General features: G+C 37.1%; 2 long non-coding RNA genes across 2 annotated transcripts; both read right to left on the reverse strand.

The window, feature by feature from the left end:
- Nucleotides 1-10,910: 10,910 nt before the first annotated feature.
- On the reverse strand, nucleotides 10,911-12,841 carry LOC134745493 (uncharacterized). The gene is made up of 2 exons (XR_010128188.1): nucleotides 12,545-12,841; nucleotides 10,911-11,192 (listed from the first exon to the last, which is right to left on the reverse strand). It is a non-coding gene; the product is annotated as an uncharacterized LOC134745493 (long non-coding RNA).
- Nucleotides 12,842-21,338: 8,497 nt separating this feature from the next.
- Nucleotides 21,339-22,922, reverse strand: LOC134745257 (uncharacterized). The gene is made up of 2 exons (XR_010128150.1): nucleotides 22,619-22,922; nucleotides 21,339-21,604 (listed from the first exon to the last, which is right to left on the reverse strand). It is a non-coding gene; the product is annotated as an uncharacterized LOC134745257 (long non-coding RNA).

A 22,922-nucleotide genomic window follows, 5' to 3' on the forward strand; every position in this document is an offset into this window, starting at 1 on the left:
CTTTTATGGTATACCTACTTCCTTAAATAAGTTTCATCATGTCATACGTGTAATACGTGTAATGAAAACAAAACCTTATTAAAGCATTACTAACGCTGTGATTTAAGCATGTTTGACAAAGTTGGACGAAAACTTTACAACCCCGAACTTTTTCTAATAGGTACCCGTTTACTAGCAACCATCAAAAATTAACAAGTACATTCGAAGGTAAACATATTGATCCAGACAAAAATATGTGAACACGACTTTATTGTCTAAGGTGTAAGAGCGTACACATATTTTTGAATCTTTGGGAATGTATAATATTTATGCCCTTGACTACCTATGTCGGACTTTGCATCTAATCTATTTATTTTTTGACAAGTATTTCGTTGCGCGAACAGGGTCCCTTTGATTACCATACTGCACGCTTTATTATCAATAATCCAATTAAGTACATGATTTAATGTCTAATTTTATGCATCAACAAGGAACAGCTGGACGTGAGCTTAGAGAAAGTCCGTTCCTAAGGCATTCAATAATAATTATATTTTTTATTAAGTCGTTTCGCCTCTTACTACGAGCGAATGCATAGATAAAATATAACAAAAATACCAAATTCACATTGATTTGCAAGTTCGAATAGGCCCCCTGGTATATTAAGGAGAAAACGCTCGAGTCGAACGTTTTGTTTTAAGAAAATAACGTCGTAATATTACCGCACGTCACAACAAAACGTGCCGTATTACGAGTAGGCATTGATCAATATATATATGGGTGCTTTCCAACGAGCATTACTGCCTACATTTGCTATTGATTCAATTTCAGCCTTAGATCGTAATGTATATTTTTATTTACTTTAAAGTAATTCGTTGCCCCAACAGGGTCCGAATTTTGATTACTCATTCATACTACCATGCTTTATTATCAATAGTCTAATTAAGTACATGATTTAATGTCTAATTTTATGCGACAACAAGAAACAGCTGAACGTGAGCTTTGAGAAAGTCCGCTCATGAGGCATTCAAATTATTTTTCACGTCACCTTTTCGAAAAAGGGCTTATTTCTCCCCGCTAGGAGGGATCAAAGTGGCACTTTTCTGTTCTAGGACACGATTTTTTTTCATTTTTTGCATACTATTTTTTTAGGTAATTAATATTTTGGAACATAATAATTTCCTCATAGGTGATGTGAAAAACAGTTTGCTCCCTTGTGACACAATATACTATTTTTATTAAGTACCTATTCGTTTCGCCTCTAACTACGATCGAATGCACGGCAGAAAGATAAATTATATATATCAAACTAGCTTTTGCCCACGACTTCGTCTGCGTGAATTAGTAATTACTTAGGTAGCTTTTTTTTGTTATTACTAAAGCTTCTCACCTATATGTATAAAACTGAAGTATCATTCTTTAAATCTTAGGAAAAGTACCTAAACTAATATTGAGTTTTATTCCTTACAAGAAATTATAGATTAACTATACAAACTCCTGCCCCTCTTTTCACTCTCTAAAGGGATGAATAATTGGTCAAAATGCATAAACACTCTTTATTTCTGACGAAAAATTAAATGGTAAAAGTCTTAGTCCTTTTTATTTATTATAGATCCCCTTTACAAACCTCCACCCCCTTTTATACCCTTACCGGATGATTACGAGGACAAAAACTATTCTATATCATGTCTCACAACTCAAAGTATCTCCATACCAAATTTCATTTATATCGGTTTACCGGTTATTGTTCCCCCATACAAACTTACACTCCCCTTTTCACCCTTCTGGGATATAAACTATCCTTTGTCCTTTCCTGGGCCTCAAACTATCTCTATACCAAATTTCAACTAAATCAGTTCGGCAGTTTAAGCGTGAAGAGGTATAACAGACAAACACAATTTTGCATTTATAATATTAGTTGCAAGAATGGATTAGTGATATTAGTATGGATTTACATCAATTTGCAAGTTGGAATCGGCCTCCGGTATATTAAGAAGAAAACGTTTGAGTCGAACACGTTTTTAAACGTCGTAATATTACTGCACGTCACAACAAAACGTGCCGCATTACGAGTAGGCATTGAGAAATATTTATTGTGATGCTTTCCAACGAGCAATACTGCCTACATTTACAATTAATTTGTACACCTATTTAACCTTAGATCATTTATTATCAATCATATCACTCGCATGGATACATTTTTAACAGGAATATATCTCCAGGAGCGTGTTCAAGAAACAAAAATATGATACCAATTAATATGTTTTGCGACGTACAACTGTAACTGCATTTAAAAGTGAGAACGACGCATGATCACATATGCTCATAGGCAATATGTGGGCAATATCTTACTAATATTATGAATAAAAAATCCCACCAAAAACATTTTCATGTAAAATGTTGCCAAGACGAAACCATAAGGCTCGCACTGTGAAAAAGTTATCAGATCTCTTCTAGAGCCAAGCTTCTAACTCTATACAAGCCCTAACTTCACAAACTCTACACCTTAGTCAAATTATGTGACTTGGCCGTTTCTTTACTACAATAACTATTGTATTATAAAAAATTATAAATACCTAGTGAATCAATTTTTCATCTTACGTCCATGTGACGGTAGCGTAACGGCCAAGCCATATATTTTAGCTAAGGTGTAGAGAGAGTTTGTGAAGTTAGGGCTTGTATAGAGTTAGAAGCTTGGCTCTACAAGAGATCTGATAACTTTTTCACAGTGCGAGCCTTATGGTTTCGTCTTGGCAACATTTTACATAAAATGTTTTTGGTGGGATCTCTTTGTTCTTTAAACTTCCAAAAATGGAAGCCAGGTTAGCTAAATAAATTAATCTAGCTAACCTGGCTTAGGATATGAGATTTCTTTTTCACCCGGGAATCATGTGATGAAATGAGGGATGAAGTTAGTAGCTACGGCAGTACGGCAACCAAGGGTTGGGAAAAGGGGGAAGGTTGCGCAACATTCAAAATCTACGTAAATAAATTCGTGGGTAGAGGCCAGCACTAAATAACATATTACTCAATTCAATAATAAATATCGCCATAAATGCATAATATATCTATGGTATGCGTGCTGGCACACATGTGACTGCATTCTTAGAGTGGCGTACTCAACCAATACAATTTTGATATCTTATTGACGTGTAAAATACACATTAAAGAATAAGGCTAGTGGGCGGTTGGCCTTATAATTATTACAAACCTTCATTGTTTTGTTACTATGCGGAAGGTGTAACTGGTCATGCGTGTACATTGTGTACTGTTTACGCATTTGATCTAGAGCAATTAGGATGGTTTTAATATCAAGGAAAAATCAATGATGCATTGAATTTATGCATTCGCAATTAAGCTTATCGACTTGTAAGTACTTGAGAACTCTGCGTGTTGGGTATACATAAGTAACTGACGACATTTTATTCGTGACATTTATATATTTGCTAGGAACTGTTTTTTTATCAGACCGGTTTAAAGTTTATTTGATCTTTATTTTATTTTACTAAGTAGGTACTTATTTCTTAAGATGGAAAAACGTAAAAGTTTACTAGTAATGTTAAGGTATGTAGTTGGTCAAAACAAGTTTGATTACTATTTTTTCTTAATGAGTAGTTCCGGTTCGAAGGACCAATGTTTTTGGATGCAATAACGATAAAATTAGTCTTAAGTTTGTCGTATTCTAATGCTATTAGATATTGTATATTTAGGTAGGCGGTATGTTTAACTCTCGTATCGGTTTTGGATCACAACCCTATATTCTTACGACTTCCGTGATATTTAGGGCAACACTAAGAGTCCATTTCCGGTAGCCATAACTCGTTCTCGTTACTTTCGGAGAGAACTCACGTTGTCCTGTGCTCCGTTGTCGAAAACTACCTTAAAGCCTTAACCAAGTATAGAATAGTATAAAATCAGTGCCAATCACATGTGTGTTGTGGAAAAGTACAAAGCTAAGCTCGTAGGCTGGTCCTGGTAGAGGGTAATTCGGTAAGACAGCTGCACGATATTCCTAGACACCAGAGCCGCCCAAAGCTAGCCTTCTTCTCAGCTGCTATGCTGACTGTAAAGTCAGCATCATAATTAGCGGTTCAGACTACTCGTCAAAAGTATCACATCTAACAGCTTAACAAAAAGAAATAATAGTTGGTCTTCATATGTGACTATTACACTGTAGCAGATACTTTTAACGCGAACTGTTGATATATTTTTGGAAAAATATTCTAGGGTGGTAGATACTTTTGGCGCGCTGTTACATCCGCTACTATGGATGTTGACGGTACATACGTACTTAATAACGTTCGTAACATGTCCGTAAACATATGAGAAAAGGAAATATTATAATATGACACGCACATTACTAGACTGCGAAATTTCTTATTAATAAATTCGTATTTATAAGTAATATCAATGTAATAATGAACATTTTAACAAGTGTCAATTAACTTTTGTTATAAATGTGTTATTTGTTCGTTGCTTCGAACATTTTCCGCTGTCCTATTCTGTATTCTGTCCTCCTGCTCGTATGTTTGCATCTAAATCTTATGATGAACAACACCAAATAGTTGTGTTATAGTTGCTGATGAGTTTATTATCTTACACACTTTATTTAGCTTCATTCCGTATGTCTGTTGTATCTCGGTGTCTGGTTTTACTACTACCTACTTCCATGTTCACATGACAGTGCAGTAATAATCTGACTAAATAGGCAAGCCTATCTAGTTAGTTTAGTTAGTTAGTGGTAGTTAGTCGACACCCCTGAGCCGCTCACACCGGTGTTGCTTCTGGTCATCTTTACAACGGCAGTTTCAGAGGTCATCTAGTGAGCGGCAAGTCACCGCCTGCCTCGATAACTAGTAAAAACATTGTTATGGCAGGTACCCAGACGTCTTTGCAATAACCCAGTCTCATTGTCCACCCAAACTTCAATCCATAGACCGTTATGTTCACTTTTTCTACAATAGCCCCCATGCCTGCTGCGATTGCGGTTCATGGGTGTCTATTGTTGCGCCTGTGAACGGGATCCAGCAGGCGTTCTTCATGACATTAAAGCTCTCCAAGGGCCTCTACGTGTTGGATCTATATCAAAATAATAAATAGTTTGCTTAAAAGTTTTATTTAAAAATCGTAAAGCATTTCAGAGTCCATATCCAGCGGTCGTATTAACAGTTTTTAACGAAGGTAGTATCCAGAGTAGGCGTAGGGGTACGCAGAGGCGGCGGCTACCGGAGCAGAATAGGCGTACGGGGAGTACGCCGAGTAGCCGGAATAGCCGGAGTAGCCCACCGCGGGCACCACGGCGGGAGCGGAGTACGACACCACCTGGGGCTCGGGCTTGGGCTCGGGCTTGGCGAGGGCCACAGCCACGAGGGCAAGGAAAGTAAACTGAAAAAAAAATGCATTTTTTTTTTTCATTTATTACAACTTTTTTGGAATTAATGCCAAAAAACCAATACTTTGGTCAGCAGAAAAGTCAGATGGTCAAAATGATGATAATGAATGATGTTGATGATGCCTAAATAAAAACTATCTTATCCTTACATGGGCCTCAACTATCAGTTCAGGTTCGTTTAAGCGTGAAGAGGTAACAGACAGACAGACAAAGCTATTTTCGAATTTATAATATTAGTAGGGATTTATGTGTTTAGTTTATATGGGTACAATAGTACAAGTTGCTTACAAAATTAAAAATTACTAGCTTCTGCCCGCGACTTCGTCTGCGTTGAATTAATATTTTTATATACCACATCCATAGTAAATTACACCTCCCTTTTTAACCCCTTCAGGAATGAATTCCGAGATAAAAATTATTTTCGCATTTATAATATCAGTAGGGATTAGGGATTATTTAATATCTGTAAATCTTACTAATTTATCCATTGTGCTGGGTTCACATTAGAGAAAAACAAGCAGTTATATATAATTCTATAGTAAGTATAGAAATATTTTAAAAATCACAAATATTAATACATTACAAATATTTTAAAAATCAAATTTATACTCACGACTTTGAAGAACATGGTTGCTGTCGAGCTTGTACTGGTAACAAGTGATAATAGTCTTACCACCAACGCCACCTTATATACCGCTGGCAGGTATACATACATTATGTCGTATCTATAGGTAGATAAAAAATGTCCTTGATCTTCACAGTAACGAGCGATTGTTATCCGTGATTCATCCTTTAAAATTACACCTTTTTTTACCCCCCGACTGCGTCAAAAGGAGGGTAATGTTTTTAGCTACGAGAGATTGGGGTGAATTGGATGATAATAGTTATTTTGTATATTTTTTATATCCAAAAGACTTTGTCGTACATAATTAAATTTATGCTTTAAATATTTAGGTAGAATGTAGTATCAACTAATGCAGAACTGTAAAGGCTACATTCCGATGGCGATTTTTTTTAATCGTATGGCATACATAATAATTGTGAAATAGAAACAGTGTAAGTATTGTAAGTAATTAAAGATCTACACATAGACCAGTCAGCCACTTTATGGCTTTGTCGCTCAGGGTGATCAGGTCTTCGGGAGGGCCGGCGACATAACGCGTTATAGGACAATCATGAATGATGTGCTGGATGGTTTGTGCTTCCGCACCGCAACCTCAGGCCGGGGAATCCACCCACCCACAGCGGTGTTTGTAGTAGGCGCATCGACGATGACCAGTACGTAGTCTATTAAGTTTGCACCAGACTCGTCTAGGGAGGTTCGATCCCATTATTCTGGAGCCAGGCGTGATATCAGAGCCTAGTTTTCCCGCCATTAACAAGTCCCATGATTTTGCCCACTCGCGTTTGAGATTGAATTGAGTAGCGGCTAGGTTGGCGATGCTACACGAGGGATTTCTGGATTTGAGGCGTTGCTTGTTTGGCTCTAAAAACTCTGCATAACATGGTAGGTTAGGGTTCTTTTGGATCTTGATGGACACTTCCCGAAGCAAGGCGTCTTTCCTCCTGAGTTCTGGCTGGGCAATCCGTGACAGCACGTTGAGCCAATGACAAGGCGTAGATTGGAGCGTCCCGGATATGACTCGCATGGCTTTGTTCAGCTCGACATCAACTCTGGAGGCATGAGCAGTATTCTGCTGTCGAAAACACCAGAGATAGCGCTGATATTAGCAACACTTCGGCACTTGCTCCCCAAGAGGTGCCACTTAGTTTTTGCACGATGTTGTTGCGACTCTGGAGTTTGCGAGCTGGGTTGGAGAGGTGTTGTTTGAACGTCATGGAGCGGTCGAGGGTGACTCCGAGATACTTGGGGGTGAAATTGTGTCTAACTAACGATCCATTCAGCAGACCTCTGTTTTACTTGTGCTAGGAGTTAATCGCCAAATTCTGAAGTAGTCAGCCAACCGTGCCAAGTCACTGGATAGTGTAAGTTCCAGGTTGTCAAAGTTTCTGTGTTGAGATACTAGGCAGATGTCGTCGGCGTATATAAACTCCCTAGCGCTGGTGCTTGGGAGGTCAGATATGTACATATTGAACAGTATCTGTTCCAGCACTGATCCCTGGGGGAGTCCATTATTCAGTTTTCTGACATCACTAACATTAGAGCCCAGGTATACACTGAATTTTCGCTGACAGAGCATGTCGGAAATCAGGTTGGCAACGGCGATGATTGGGACAACCGAAAGAAGCTTGAAGATTAACCCCTCCCTCCAGACGGTGTCCTCCAGCTGCAGTAAGATCGACGGACACCGCTCCGGACTTCAATCCGTTCTGGAAGCCGTTTTCTAGGTGTGTCGTAAAAGTAAAGTCGTCCTGGCCCTGGTCTGTACAGCTTGATATATTATATTGATTTTAAATATATTAGAATGAGGTAAAATGATGGTTATTCTCCAATAACACAGAAATCTGTTACTTATTAATAAGAAAAAGAGAATCAATCTTTAAAACAAGAAACAACGTGCATATTTTGATGAAAAAAGTTCAGGCACAGCAAATAATGCTTAAAATAATAGACCTTTCATTGCGTTGTTCGTGGTTACTTTGTTCATACATAGAATTAGTAGTAGCAACCTAATAAATGAACAACCCAAATTTTGTACTGTTCATACATAGGCATGAAAAATCTAGTAAATGGACTATAGAAATTTGGTTTGTTCCAATACTGGCTAAATGAATCAGAATCGTTTTATATGCAGAATCACAAAAAACCAGTTCATACCATTTCGTTTACATATAAATTTAGAGAAAAAATGAAATCTAGACGACACCAGTAAATGAACACACCGTTCATTTACTAGTTTCAGAAAATTTGATAAGCCAGTAATGGAACTATAAAAAATAAAGAGTTGGTCGCAGAATACGCCGACAAAGTGTGCATTTATAGAAGGTTTAACTCTTAATCTATCCAAATAACTAAACTTTGTACAGGTAAACATTAAATAAGCATGAAATAAAACTATGAAAACGGATTATATCGCGTATATTGAATTTATAATACATCCCGACGTTTCGAACTCTATACAGCGTTCGTGGTCAACGGGTGACTGAGGAAAAATTACAAAATGCAAAAATACCCACATACTAAAATAATGAACAATCATAGACTACAAACTTTAAGGCTGGTTGTACATGCAAAATCGGTTCATAAGGCTAGTTATACACTATAATTATTTTTCAAGTAAAGATATATATATATACGCGATAAAAATAAACTATGCCGGCTCCAACCCTACACCACGGACCCGAGAAGATTTAATTCCCTCCTAAATTGTAGGAGGGTATCCCAATATGGGACCGGCAACAAACTCGGCGGGACACATCTTTTCAAAACATCAGAATGTCCAGCATCATCCAACACCACGGTCTCACAGTCTATGTCTCGCTTGCTCCTTTATCAGGTGGACTACAGGATCCCAAGCTGGTGGTAGAGAAAAGCCATCTTCCCTATTAAAGTTTGGATATTTCTTAATCTCAATGGCCTCGCGCAGCATTCTGGGTATGTAACGCTTCTCCTTGGCAAGAACCAGAGGCTTATCAAACTTTATTGAGTGATTGGCTTTATCCATGACATGCTCACAGACAGCAGACCTAGGTCGACGGTGCTTGATATCAGCTATGTGTTCCTTCACCCGAGTGGAAATGCTCCGTTTCGTCTGCCCGACATATGATAGGCCACACTCACAGTCCAGCCTGTACACTCCTGCAGTCTGTAGAGGGGTATTGCATTTTACAGGCCTCAGGAATTGTGACATCTTCTTCATTGGCTTGAAATATGTTTTTATAGTAGCACGCTTCAAGATGTGGCTGATCCTGTCCGTGACCCCCCTGACAAAAGGCAGAATGGCAGGCCTGCGCTCGACTGTGGGGATCTTAATGTGGGACCTCTGGTTGACCCGCGGTATCCTGAGCTCGTTTGCCTGGAGCGCGCGCCTGGCATGCTGGAGCTCCGCGGCCAGATGCTGGTCATCACATATCCTCTGGGCTCTCTGAAACAAAGATTTGTGTCCCGCCGAGTTTGTTGCCGGTCCCATATTGGGATACCCTCCTACAATTTAGGAGGGAATTAAATCTTCTCGGGTCCGTGGTGTAGGGTTGGAGCCGGCATAGTTTATTTTTATCGCGTATATATATATATCTTTACTTGAAAAATAATTATAGTGTATAACTAGCCTTATGAACCGATTTTGCATGTACAACCAGCCTTAAAGTTTGTAGTCTATGATTGTTCATTATTTTAGTATGTGGGTATTTTTGCATTTTGTAATTTTTCCTCAGTCACCCGTTGACCACGAACGCTGTAAAGAGTTCGAAACGTCGGGATGTATTATAAATTCAATATACGCGATATAATCCGTTTTCATAGTTTTATTTCATGAGTAACTATCGCGGTAACCGAAGACAATATTAAATAAGCACTTCAAACGTACACTGTTCTTATCTGGGATTTAATTTTTCCATACAAAACTTCAAAACCAGAAACACGTAAACTTCAAACGCCAGTCACATTCAAACTGTTAAAAAATAAATGTATCACGGGTTGCCATTGCATAGGAAATAAAGTTGTTTATAAGAAAAAAAATACGACAAGTGGTAGAAATTGCTATATTTCTTAATAGTCAAAAAATATGAATTTGTTCATTTACTTTGGGGTGTTCAACTGTTCATTCACTGGAGGGTTTACCCTATCAGTCGGCATGACGTTTTATTGAGTGTGTCATCACATACCGCAATAGCGGTCGTATTATGCATTCCTGAACACATCATAAAGAGCTTATAATATGTATGTAGAAAAAGCAGTGTATGTAACAGTCTAACAGTAGGTACATAAGTAGGCATTAATCACTCGTGTGATGTTTTTATAGCAGTCATATAAACTATGATTATAAGGCACGGAGTAAACAATAAAACAATTTAATTAAAAAAATCGTTGAGATACATCGTTGAGATCTTAGCTACACGAAAAGGTCTCATATTTATTCCTATCAATGATGGCAATAAACGGACATGATAGTATATGGAGCACTGGTGAGTACTATTTTCTTGTTCTAGTATTGGAGTCTTTCGGTCTCGATTTTTTATAAATGTCCATATCAATCATAGAAATCTATGATGTCAATACATATTTGTATGCAGGGGTGCTAAGTTAACATTTTTGCTGACTGTACCTAAATCTACATCACTATTGTTTACAAACTGACGAATTTTTATGACTTGTCATTAATTATAAACTGAAATAAATGTCATATTCGAAAGAAAAACTGACCAAAGCCTGTGTGTGTGTCTACTTGAAAAACCACAAATTAAAATATTTTAATAGAAAATAATTTAATTTGTTCTTAGAGTATTGTCATTAATTATTTGTATTGTCGTTAGGTATAGTCGATTTCCAAAGTGATTTTTTTTTATGTCAAATACTAGCAGTAGTCTCTATATTTATTTTTTTACTGAGGGTTTTGTTGTAACGATGAAGAATACACGTGTATAATTTGCAAAAAAAACTTTATTGAAAATCGTGATGCACTTCAGAGTCCATGTTCATAAGTCCATATTCGTAATTGTTATCTTAACGGACATAGTATCCAGCGGAGTAGGCGTAGGGGTAAGCTGGGGCGGCGGCGAGCGGGGCGGAGTAGGCGACCGGGGAGTACGCGGAGTAGCCGGAGTAGCCTACTGCGGGCACCACGGCGGGAGCGGAGTACGCCACCACCTGCGGTTCGGGCTTGGGACTGGCGAAGGCCACGGCCACAAGGGCGAGGAAGGCAAACTGGAAGAAAAATGCTTATGTTATAATACAACTCTTTTAATACTATTGAAATAAAACAGCGTGTCATAATAATGAACATTGTGTCAATCCAATTTCACAAAAACTCCTAAAGCGGCTGTATACATCAAGGACTTGAATGGATAAGCCAAAATGCATATATAGGTAATTACAGTTTGTAAAATAACTAATACACTAACACTTAATTAATAGAACAGAAATATTAGAATGGTGTCTATTATATTTATTAAAATTAATTTACTGGCACAAAACATGCATAGAAAATTGTTTTAACCGTTACGAATAAATTATCTCATACATTATATTTAATTATCAATGTATTAATTCTCGTAACAAACGAGTAACAATAATAATATATATGTTTAACAACGATTAACATTTTTTTATATATTTATTTCAATATTTCTTAACAGAGGTAATCTGAATGTAATCTTATTCACATCTAAAAATTCTAGGGTTACTAAATTTCTATGTGAAATCAAAGAAAAAATATTTTTCTTTTGAAAATTCTAGATTTACTTTATATGCCTATATTTATGAAAATAAAGTCATATTTCAAAACCAATTTACAAAGATGTTTATAACGTAGACATACTTGTTGCTAGTTTACCTATTAGAATTGGATATGTATGTCAAAGCTAAAAAGTGCACATATGTTATATGAGCCCTATAAGCTCACTATTCACTGGAAGTTATTTTTTAATCAGCAGATAACCAGAATTGTTACGTAAATGAAGTCCCATAAGCGCGGTGCAAGTTATCCCTGCCATTGTTGCCAATGGTTGGCTAATGCACTGAAGCCTAGGCAATAATTAACATTGCTTACCGAAACGGTGTTGTCGGGAATAAGAGCCTATCAGGCGTATGCAAATTTTAATAGAGACGACGTTGATTCACATTGATTCGATAAAAGTGTATCTATTTAAAGCCTGACCAGTAATATCATTGTCAAGAGAGTGCTGTTGTTGTGCATGCATAGAGTGACAGTTCAGTATAGTATGAGAAAATTAGTTCCAGTTAAATTCCGCAACATGGCGCGTGATCATAATATTCCTGGCCAGGCTTTAGTTGATTGAGATAATTAAAATTAACGTGAAATCTAGATCATATTTTTAAAATATGTACACGCCTCTTGACCAGGAACAAAGGAACTAAAAATAAGTTATGCAAACAAGAAAATCATCAATTATGGGTCCTTAAAAAATAGTTTTAGTTAGACCGTAATTTAATAAAATTATTTCTTTGTATTTGGTTGGACTGAACCACGTTTGAAGGATCAACTAATTATGAATAAAATTCGGGATTAGTTATTAAAAAATCAAGTCAATACTCACGATTCTGGAGAACATGATGTGATTGGAGCTTGTACTAGTAACAAGTGATAATGGTCCTAACACCAACACCAGTTTATATACCACTAGAACAACCACGCCCGACTCTCGCGGGTACTTCGTCTTTTGATAAAAAAAGTGCCCTTGATCTTCAAACTGATCGAGTATTCGGTGGACAAACTTACCTATCAGGCCGGACAATCAATATCCGTGATTCATCCTTTAGATCACTTCTGCATTTATTTAGTGATTAATCTCTAAAATTACACTGGTTAGCAGTTTGTGGTTTGTTTATAAGATAAAAAAAATAATAGTCTGTTATTACATGTAATAAAATACTATTATTGAGCATTATTGTTATTGATCTGTAATTATAGTTCCATCATGATTACATCCATATGCGCTTCGCTGGTTTAGATCAAATTTGCCATATATAGTTTGTCAAAGGACTGTCTCATTTCAAACATAGACAGCGATAATCATAGTATATTCGTCTTACACTAGTACTAGTACCCAAAAAAAAGGATAAACATTTTTACTTAGATGATTAAGAAACAAAAATTAAGCGTTTGATGATTAGTTACCTAAAACTACATAAATAAGTAAAAGAAAGCTTAAAGTGCTGTGTAATAAAACTTACGTAGGTACCCATGTCTGTAATTTTGATAAGCATATATACTACTTAACTTCGAGACTGTTAATCAATTTCATAGTACGTACAAGTAGCACATTACAGAAAGTATACACAATTCTAAAATAATAATATTATAAATAAAAACCGATAATATTAAATAAATTAAAATATTTATTCCTATTAGGTGCGTCGCTTTCTCGCCCATTTATAGGTTGCGCGTAAGGTAGTGGTAGATACAACTCAGCGTACAAAATAAGATATTTTGATGGACTTCTACAAGTACATTACGGGATATAATTTTCCGGGTTAATAAATTTTCATTATCAAATTCCAAATTAACAAAGTAGTTAATTCTAAGGTACTGTCTTAAAATAATGTCTTATCTATCAACCAAATAATTGACGCTATTATACCTCGCCTTGGGACTTTTTATATCTGTTCTAATATTGCCAATTAACTGACAAAAACTTGCCTACTCACAGCTCACAGGGAATCGAATTTATTATTAGCCTATTAATCCTCTGGCAACAGCTGATCACTTTACAAAAATAGTAGCTAAGTTAATTATTAAAGCTTATTATTTTTTAAGGTATTAAAGAGACTGGACACTTATTTAGTACCATTGGTGTAATACAATTGAGACATATCTTATTTACAAGAGCTTCCATAAAATATTTCATTAAATATGATTTTATATAATATTTTATTGTATAAAACCAACATTGCTACTGCCATTGCTATTCCTAGTTGATTATGGAACCCTAAAAACCGCAGGTATATTACATATACCATACATCCACAGGTACATATGCAGGTATCATATACAGGTACATATCATATTACATTTCCATATGGGACAATGTCGGGAATTGAGAGACATATGCACGGAGCCGAAGCTAACACAATGTGATGACTGTCATTTATGCCTATTCTTACCAGACGTTAGTGTGCTGGTCATTACAAGCAAATACCCTAAGGCCCACTTGCACCAATACACTAACCCGGGTTAACCGGTTAAACCTAGAGCTACCATGGTTACCAGTACATTTTGACACTGGGTTAAGGGTTTAACCGCTTAACCCCGGGTTAGTGTAATGGTGTAAGTGGCGATCATTGGCGCTTATAGAGTAATTTCTATAATTATTGTTGTATGTCCAGATGTTCTCCTCTACAGGTCGCATTTCTCAACTAATTCTCGTGAAATTTTGTGAGCAGGTTTGACAGTTACATAGATTTTTTTGGCGTTCGGTTATTAGAAAATCTTTAAATGGTGGAAACAGGCACAAAGTACTCAAGTGCCATTAAGGTATGTGGCGTTTAAGACCATTGTTGTTTAAGACCGCTGGGATATTGACGCAGCGAATAAAATTAATCTTTTTTTAACTTATCGCAAGATCTACAGCTCCCAGAACCACTATGTATTACATACCTACATATCTCGCTTCATTCTGAAGCCAAAGTATCTCTAAATGTAAACAATTGATTCACAGCTACTGAGAGTTATTAATAAGCCTAACAATGCGATTAATCTTTTTTATTACATCGACATCCATGAGAGCATACTTGTCATCGTACGTACCTGAATATAAATAAAAAAATACATCCTGTTACAATGATGCAACTATATAGGTGTCTGGAAGACAAACTATGATGTATTTGATAGTTTAAATAGCATTCAAATCGATTGTTTGTTAACTTTAGCTTATTTCGCCTGTCAAAAGATTAACTTATTTAGCCACTGCATATACAAAAAACCGGTCATGTGGGAGTCGGACTCGCGTCCCAAGCATAAATTTAGCTAATCCTGTTCGTTTTTTCTTCATGCTTGAACTTCTTAGTGCTTTGTTTCTAAAACTTAGACCTAGAAATTTGTAAAAAAAACTGGCCAAGTGCAATTCCAACTTGCGCTCCAAAAGGTTCCGTAGTTCGCATAATTTTTTGTCAATGTTTTGTTCCTAAGTCCGACTCACGCTTGACTGCAGACTTATTAGAAGTGATATATATAGGTAAATAACTATTTTGTGTATTTTTTCAAAAATTTAGATCCAATAGAATAGAATATAACATTACGAGCTGTAAATAGAGCCGGATATTGCTACTTTAATGCATAACTATGAGTATCTTATCTTATCCTTTAGTTTCGGGGGCCCTTGCGGATACACTTCGATCCATACGGATCTTTTGTGCAGTTACCCCCTAGGAAAGATCCGTCCGCTACTCAAGAGCTTTCCCCACCATCTCCATATGCCGGATGATGGACCTTATGGGTAGCGTTTTGAATTCCTTTGGTTCCAGATAGCCTGTTCCAAAGTCCTTCATTCTTTGTCTGGCGAGGGCGTGACATTCACACATAATAAGGTGTTCTTTTGTCTCTTTCTCTTCGCCACACATAAGACGATCGGTGTTGTCAGCGTGCCCCATCTTGACTAGGATTCCCTTGACCCCGTAATGGCCAGTAAACACCCACGTTATTATTTGGAGTTGCCGTTTGCTAAGTTTCCAAAGCTTTTTGCTTCAACCAGTCTACCCCTTGTATAAAAAGTTTTGAGTGTTTTAGACCCGTCAGACTATCCCATTCTTCCTGGTGTTTGGTCTAAGTAAGGTCAAAGATAGATATAACTCCTTAATAGATGGATACAGTCTAAGGAAAAAACGTGCCTCGAAAATCACGAAAATTTGATTCTCGATCAGATGGCGCCACTAGTTTTGGCCTACTCTCGTATAGAGGGCGTTGACGGTTTCGCTTGTTATTTATAATTTTAACGCATATCAGTGAAAGAACATGGGTCAAAAATGTCAAAATCATGTAAAAACAATTAATGCAAATAAAAAAAGATTTATCGATATTTAAATACATTTTAACGTATTTTTATAAATCTTCATTTTTAGTTTTAAAGTATGTCGATAGATGGCAGTGAATATACAGTGGTTACAAAATTTACTATGACAGTACCGCTCTATCTTATTATATCCTCTTTGGTAAGGTCTTTAAGGTCTTTACGTGTTTAAGTATTATAGTTGGTCAAGCAAATCTTGTCAGTAAATAGGAACAAAGAAAACTATACTCATCCTTTTCTTTTGGGTGCTAGTACTAGTGTAAGACAAAGATAGTTTGATTCTCTCTGTCTATGTTTGAAATGAGACAGTCCCTTGACAAACTATAATTGAAAGATTTATGTACCCCTGTCTTTGCATATTTTAATGTACGTGTAATTGCAATACCCTTTTAGGGTAACATGTTGTAACGGAACTATTGTACTTAGAGTAAGACCTGTACACCAACATGAGAGCAATAAATATTCTATTCTATTCTATTCTATTCTTTGATAGCCGTTGTGATGGTTCCCTGTGAGAGCCCCACGAATGGTTCCGGACCTATAAGGTTGTTTGCAGATCCGGCTCTGGCAAGTTCATCTGTATTTTCATTGCCTATGAATCCCTCGTGCCCTGGGATCCATACCAGTTGCACTTTGTTTTGCCTTCCAAGCTTGTTCAGAGCTTGGATGCCATTGTATACCAGTCTAGAGTCCACTGGGCACCTTAAGCGCTTTAGTGCAGCCTGACTGTCGCTGAGTATTATAGATATTCTTTCCTTGGGTTTGCCTAACTATATTCTCATGTACACAGGCAATTATAGCGTATGTCTCGGCTTGGAAGACAGTGGCGTAATTGCCCATGCTTATGCTACTACTAAAGTCATTTGCATAAATGGCTGCCCCAGTACCAGATTCTGTCTTGGACCCGTCTGTGTACCATATGATGTCATTTTCATCAGACATTGGTGCTTCAAGACCTTCGGTCCATTCAACCCTTGTTGGAACTTTAACATTAAAATTCTTACGGAACACAAACTTGTGTTGCATCTTATCGCAGCCCATATTCGTAATCCTTTTCATGAAATTGTCACATTCCATGTTTGTGTGTTTAGTCCAGGGGGGGACACTAGAAATATAGTTTAAGTTAGTAAAGATGGTAGCGATTTCTGTTAATTCATTCAAGACAACCTACTTTTGCGTAAAGTTGACTTCCGAATATGCAAACTACATCACTAGATGTCACTACAAAGGGATATAATTTTAGGGCATGGATGCATTAAGAAGGTTGCATATACACCTCTTGTCTCAATGTTGACAATGTTGTTACCTTAACAACGGTTGTTTCCTGTCAGACAAAAATGAATGTCGTAAACAGATATAAGAGCATATTTATTCTCTATTAATTCTAAAGTATACCTAGAATACCTAGAATACCTAGCATACTTTAGATTTAAGACTATTGCTGTGCCCTACCAGGGTCCATGTGAAACCCACTATGTATGTACCACCAAATGTAAACCATGGATGCAATAAATAAATTATGAATTATGAATTATAAGTGGTAGCTGATGTAAAATGAAACAAGCCTACCTATGTAAAACTTTGAAGATATATTGGTAATTTTAAATTTGTTTACGAAAAACATGTTCGGTGTCACTGCAAAGATTCGTGCGATTAGATTCCGCCAAAGGCATCTGAGACGAATTAGAGCGCATATTTGGAGGTACGTGCGTAGACAAGACATACAATGCCTGAAATTCATCAGCTACAAGAAAGACCCAAATCACATCATTAGTTTATTACTCATGTGTCAATTTTAAAGAATATCTGGACCAAGCCGAAATTCTCCTAATGTGTATGATTCTGGACACTTTACCTCCGGAATATCTTCAATTCAAGCTCTTAATGTCAAAGAAGGAGTTGAGAACCTGGCAAGTCAGTTATGCGAACGCCAAAGAGTTCTAGGTCAGACTGAGATGTAGTCACAGAAAACGAGGCTGATGCAGCTTTGTTTCAAAGAAAATCAGATACTGTAAGTATTTACACCGGCTTTACTATCTTGTGTACCAAATTGAAAGCAATAAACATACTTATTTTATTGTTAGGTTTTTTTATTTTTATTTTAGTCTTTTTAAACCTTTTCTACATAATATTAGGTCTACTTTGAAGATTTACAAGTAATTTTTTTGTTTGATTTCTTGTAACCAATAAGATTTTTGTTACAAGAAACCAATATTTACTTGTAAACCGACCAAGTAGTCCTAATATTATGTAGAACGAAAGTACACGTATGGATGGATGTATATGTAGTTGTGCACGCACACATACATACTTAGTTTCAGGATGAAGTCAGAGATGGCTCAGATGGCGCTTTCAAATGAGTTTCCATAAAATGCTTCAAGAGGGCTCTCTTTACCTCTATACTTATTTTACTCTTTGGTTTAGTCTTTGGCTTGCTATCGCTCCAGAGGCCTGTCAAAGCCAACCTGTGTAACGATTTCCGCGCCTCAGATTGTATTACTAGGTGAAGCGGCGGGAGGTCTAGCAGTACCTAGATCGCCGCTGTTGGCGTCGTTCGAAACGCGCCAGTAATAGCCATGCATTATGAGCATAGAATTGTTCTGTTTGTTACAGCTTCGTCATAGACAAATCGAAGAATAAGGTTTGTGTGTTATGTGAATCGCCCTCTAGGATCAACCAATTTTGCACTTTATGACGTATGTCTGTTATTTTACGTTTAAATATAACTTCGTCGTTTTCTTAGTCAATGTGTCGCATTTACAAAAGTACCTACAAAAATAAACATGCAAGTTTAGACGGGACTCCGTGTTTCGCGTGACCTGTGTCTCATTTCTTGTAATACAATTGTATGTAGTCGGGTTAGTTACACCATTTATACCTCGAGAACGGCTGGGTCGGTTTCAATGATCTTGGGTGTTGGGTGCCTATTTGCCCCGATTAGGAAAATAGAGTCAGACTGAGATAAGTCTGCAACGATTTTGATAGCACACGCAGTGCAAGTGTTATTTTAAACGTCATACTTATATGAAACTATGACGTATGTACACTTGCACTGCGTGTGCTATAAAATCGTTGCAGACTTACCTCGGTCTAACTCTAGCTATTAGGGTCAATTTCATTAAACGAGCACATTTATCTAATTTCCATGGAATCTTGAAAAAATTATTTAATATAATGAAATGTAATTTGATAATTCATAAAAAAATAAAATAAAGCCAATATTACTTTCAGGGTACACATATCCCGTGTAATAAATAAAATCTAATCCGCATATTACAGAACAGAAAGAAATATATTTTTAATATGATGAAGAATACACGTGCATGATTTGCAAAAATAAACTTTATTGAAAATCGTGATGCTGTTCAGAGTCCATATTCATAAGTCCATAGTAATTCGTTTTTAACGGACATAGTATCCGGCAGAATAGGCGTAGGGGTAGGCAGGGGCGGCGGCCAGCGGGGCGGAGTAGGCGACCGGGGAGTACGCGGAGTAGCCGGAGTAGCTCACCGCGGGCACCACGGCGGGAGCAGAGTACGCCACCACCTGCGGCTCAGGTTTGGGCTCCGGCTTGGGGCTGGCGAAGGCCACGACCACGAGAGCGAGGAAGGCAAACTGGAAGAAAGATGTTCATTTTATAGTAAGTACCTAACAGCTTTTTTAATCCCATAGAAATAGAATGGCGAGTCATCGTCAAATTTAACTAGCAATGGTCGAAATCCCTTGCACTAAATACTACTATTAACTAAAGCGCAAAATAAACGCCAGTCGTCTAGTTACAGAAACCTGCCCGACTGCCCGTCTACAATACAATACACTTCCCCGGCCAGTTACATAAGTCAAATATTGTGTCGATGACATTCCACCCATATAACAAACATTCATGACTATATTTACTGCATATTAGGATCGTCTGGGCGGACTCCCTCGCTAAATGTCAGCCAACGAGGTGGAATGGCCGAGCTTCAGCGAGGTGCGAAGTGCGAACCCTCTCTCGACGTCACAGTGCTTCGCTATTTTTACTCGCCAATCGTGTGACGTCGCGGTTATAAGCGTGACTGAAACTGACCTTTATTTGGGCTCTTAAAAAAAATGTATGCGCCTAATTATAAAACTAAACGTTTATGCTTACGTTTCTTCATAAGATATTAAAAAATATATAAATAATTTTACTGGGAAACTAGCTAAAAGCATTACTAGATAGCCCTTTTGCGGGATATATATACCTAGACATATAGAAAGGACAAGAAAATATATGATATTAATTTTTTTATTAAAAAGAGATATTTTTTTTATGTTGTACTATCATTCTCTTTCAATATTTTAACTTATATAGGACCACGTTTGAAAAGTCCACTATTTATTAATACAATTAAGGTTTAAAAAAAATCAAATATATACTTACGATTCTAGAGAACATGATTGATGTGATTGGATCTTGTACTAGTAACAAGTGATAATGGTCCTAACACCAGCACCAGCTTATATACCACTAAAACAACCACGCCCGGTTCACGCATGTACTTCGTCTAATAGACAAAAAAAGTCCTTAATATTCAAACTAATCGAGTATTCGGTGGACATACTTATCTGTCAGCCCGAACAATCAATATCTGTGATTCATCCGATTACTCTTGCATTTTTTTACTAAAAGTAATACAAAGCAGGTGACTGTCATAATACGCCGTGACATCACATAATAAATAACATTTTTTTTAATGTTTCTTCATGAGTAGCTGGTTTTACACATTAGGAAATATAAGCCAATTATACCTTGAGGTTACGTTCCGATTGCGGCTGCAGCTGTGTTGTGTTGCTGCAGAAGCGTTGCGACTATGGGAAACGGGCGATGCCACTAGGTATTTGTCAATCTTCTTGATAAAATCTGAGATTTAGTAGAACTTCCCAATGGCGACAGCAATTCAGCAACGACAGCAACGCAATTTATCTAGTAAATTGCTTATTAGGAAATTACAACGCTTCAGCGGTAACGCTGCTACAGTCGTAACTAGAATGCAACCTTTTTTTAATACTACGTCGGTGGCAAACAAGCATACGGCCCGCCTGATGGTAAGCGGCCACCGTAGCCTATGGACGCCTGCAACGCCAGAGGTGTTACATGCGCGTTGCCGACCCTAACACCCCGCACCCTCGTTGAGCCCTCTGGCAACCTTACCGGCAGGAACACCACACTATGAGTAGGGTCACCTTTAGAGAAACCATTGGCCTAAGTATACATTGAAATCTTGGTAATGCATAACGACGCAATATCACAAAAATTACTCTACCCTACAACAGAAGGTGAGAAGATAAACAAAAGAATACATAAACTGACATAATATTATATTAATATGTATATATATACTAAAGGTACGCGACAATAATTAAATGATGAACTTAGTAGTAGCTATATCCGTAGTTGTAGCCGGATCCTGGGTAGGCGCCGTAGCCGCTGTAGGAGAGTGGGGAGTACCCGGAGTACCCGGAGTACCCGGGGTATCCTGACGAGTACCCGCTGTACCCGTAACCGGAGCTAGGGTAGTAGTACTGGGGAGCGGCCAAGGTGACGGCCAACAAAGCAAACACGAATACCTACAACAAAACATAAACCGGTAAATTCAGTTAAAAATAATAATATTTTCACCACACCAGCTGGCAAAGGCTCTCTTGATTGTTCAAAAACTGATAAGAAACTGATAAAGTAATCAAGTGCAAATTTTATGTTTGCTGGTAGATTTTTTTTATTTTATTTTATTTATTTGGTTCACCAACAACTGTTTACACTGGCACAGAAAGAGAATACATGCAAGCACTTTAGTGATATTCTAAGTGCAACAATCACTTAAAGGTAAACACAGCATGCATTTGATACAGGAATAATCAAAAAAGATCCGACAATATAAACTTAATAATTATAGATAATACAATGCTACTCACTACAAATGTTTCAGTATACTAGTTGTGGATAGACAATTATGTACTTGTTTTTTGAGTTTGCTTAGCGAATCAAAGTGTACAATATATCAGTGTGATCACTATATGCATTTAGAATCTTACATAACCGCGGTATGGGTGAGTTGCTGCCAAGAACAGTTCGTCTAAGAGGTGGACAGAGAGGAGTAATGGGTTTTCGTGGAGTTCGAGATGGAGCACGGCAAGACAGAAGCTCTAATATTTGAATTGACTTTTAAATGATGATTTTGAATGTTAAATATTTAATAACATTCATTTTGAATCGATTTGCTTAGAGTTTATTATGTAGTTATATGATAATATACCTACAAAATAAAAAAAAAATGTGTTTCCGGCCTTTAATAAAGGCAACTTTCTATTGCCTAAGGATAAAAAAAGAACAGGATAAAAAAAATAACAATTTTGAACCGCAGTTTTGAGTATAATCTGGAAATTCTATTACCAAATACTGTACATAAAACGAGTTTAATAAATCTTGTCCTATTTTGAGATATAAATGATTTTTGATGGTTTTGCGATGATTTTTCCGATCATTGGTTATGTAGTATACCTACGTAACCAATTTATTAGAACAAACTTTACACAACATCATATTACGAGTCCAGAACAGTAGGAACACATCTATGTACTTACCAGCTTAGCAAGCATGTTTATATTAATATTACTCGAGTTACTTTTAGAAACCAACAAACAGGGTCCTCTGGGATCACACTAGTGTGCCTTCGAATCACAACTGTTTATTTTTATTATTCCGACTACATTTATATATGCAGTTTCCGTCCTTGGGATTGCTGGAACAATAACAGAAATACGTGTTACGTCTCAGTGGACATTTAATGTAAATTATAATGAATTCATACAAACGCAATGAAGACAAGTCTGGCATGAGCAAATAGGTCGCCTTTGTTAATTCTCCAAAACCTAAAGCCCGCAAATC

The sequence above is a fragment of the Cydia strobilella genome, chromosome 11, assembly GCF_947568885.1.
Source record: "Cydia strobilella chromosome 11, ilCydStro3.1, whole genome shotgun sequence".
NCBI classification, from domain to species: Eukaryota; Metazoa; Arthropoda; class Insecta; order Lepidoptera; family Tortricidae; genus Cydia; species Cydia strobilella.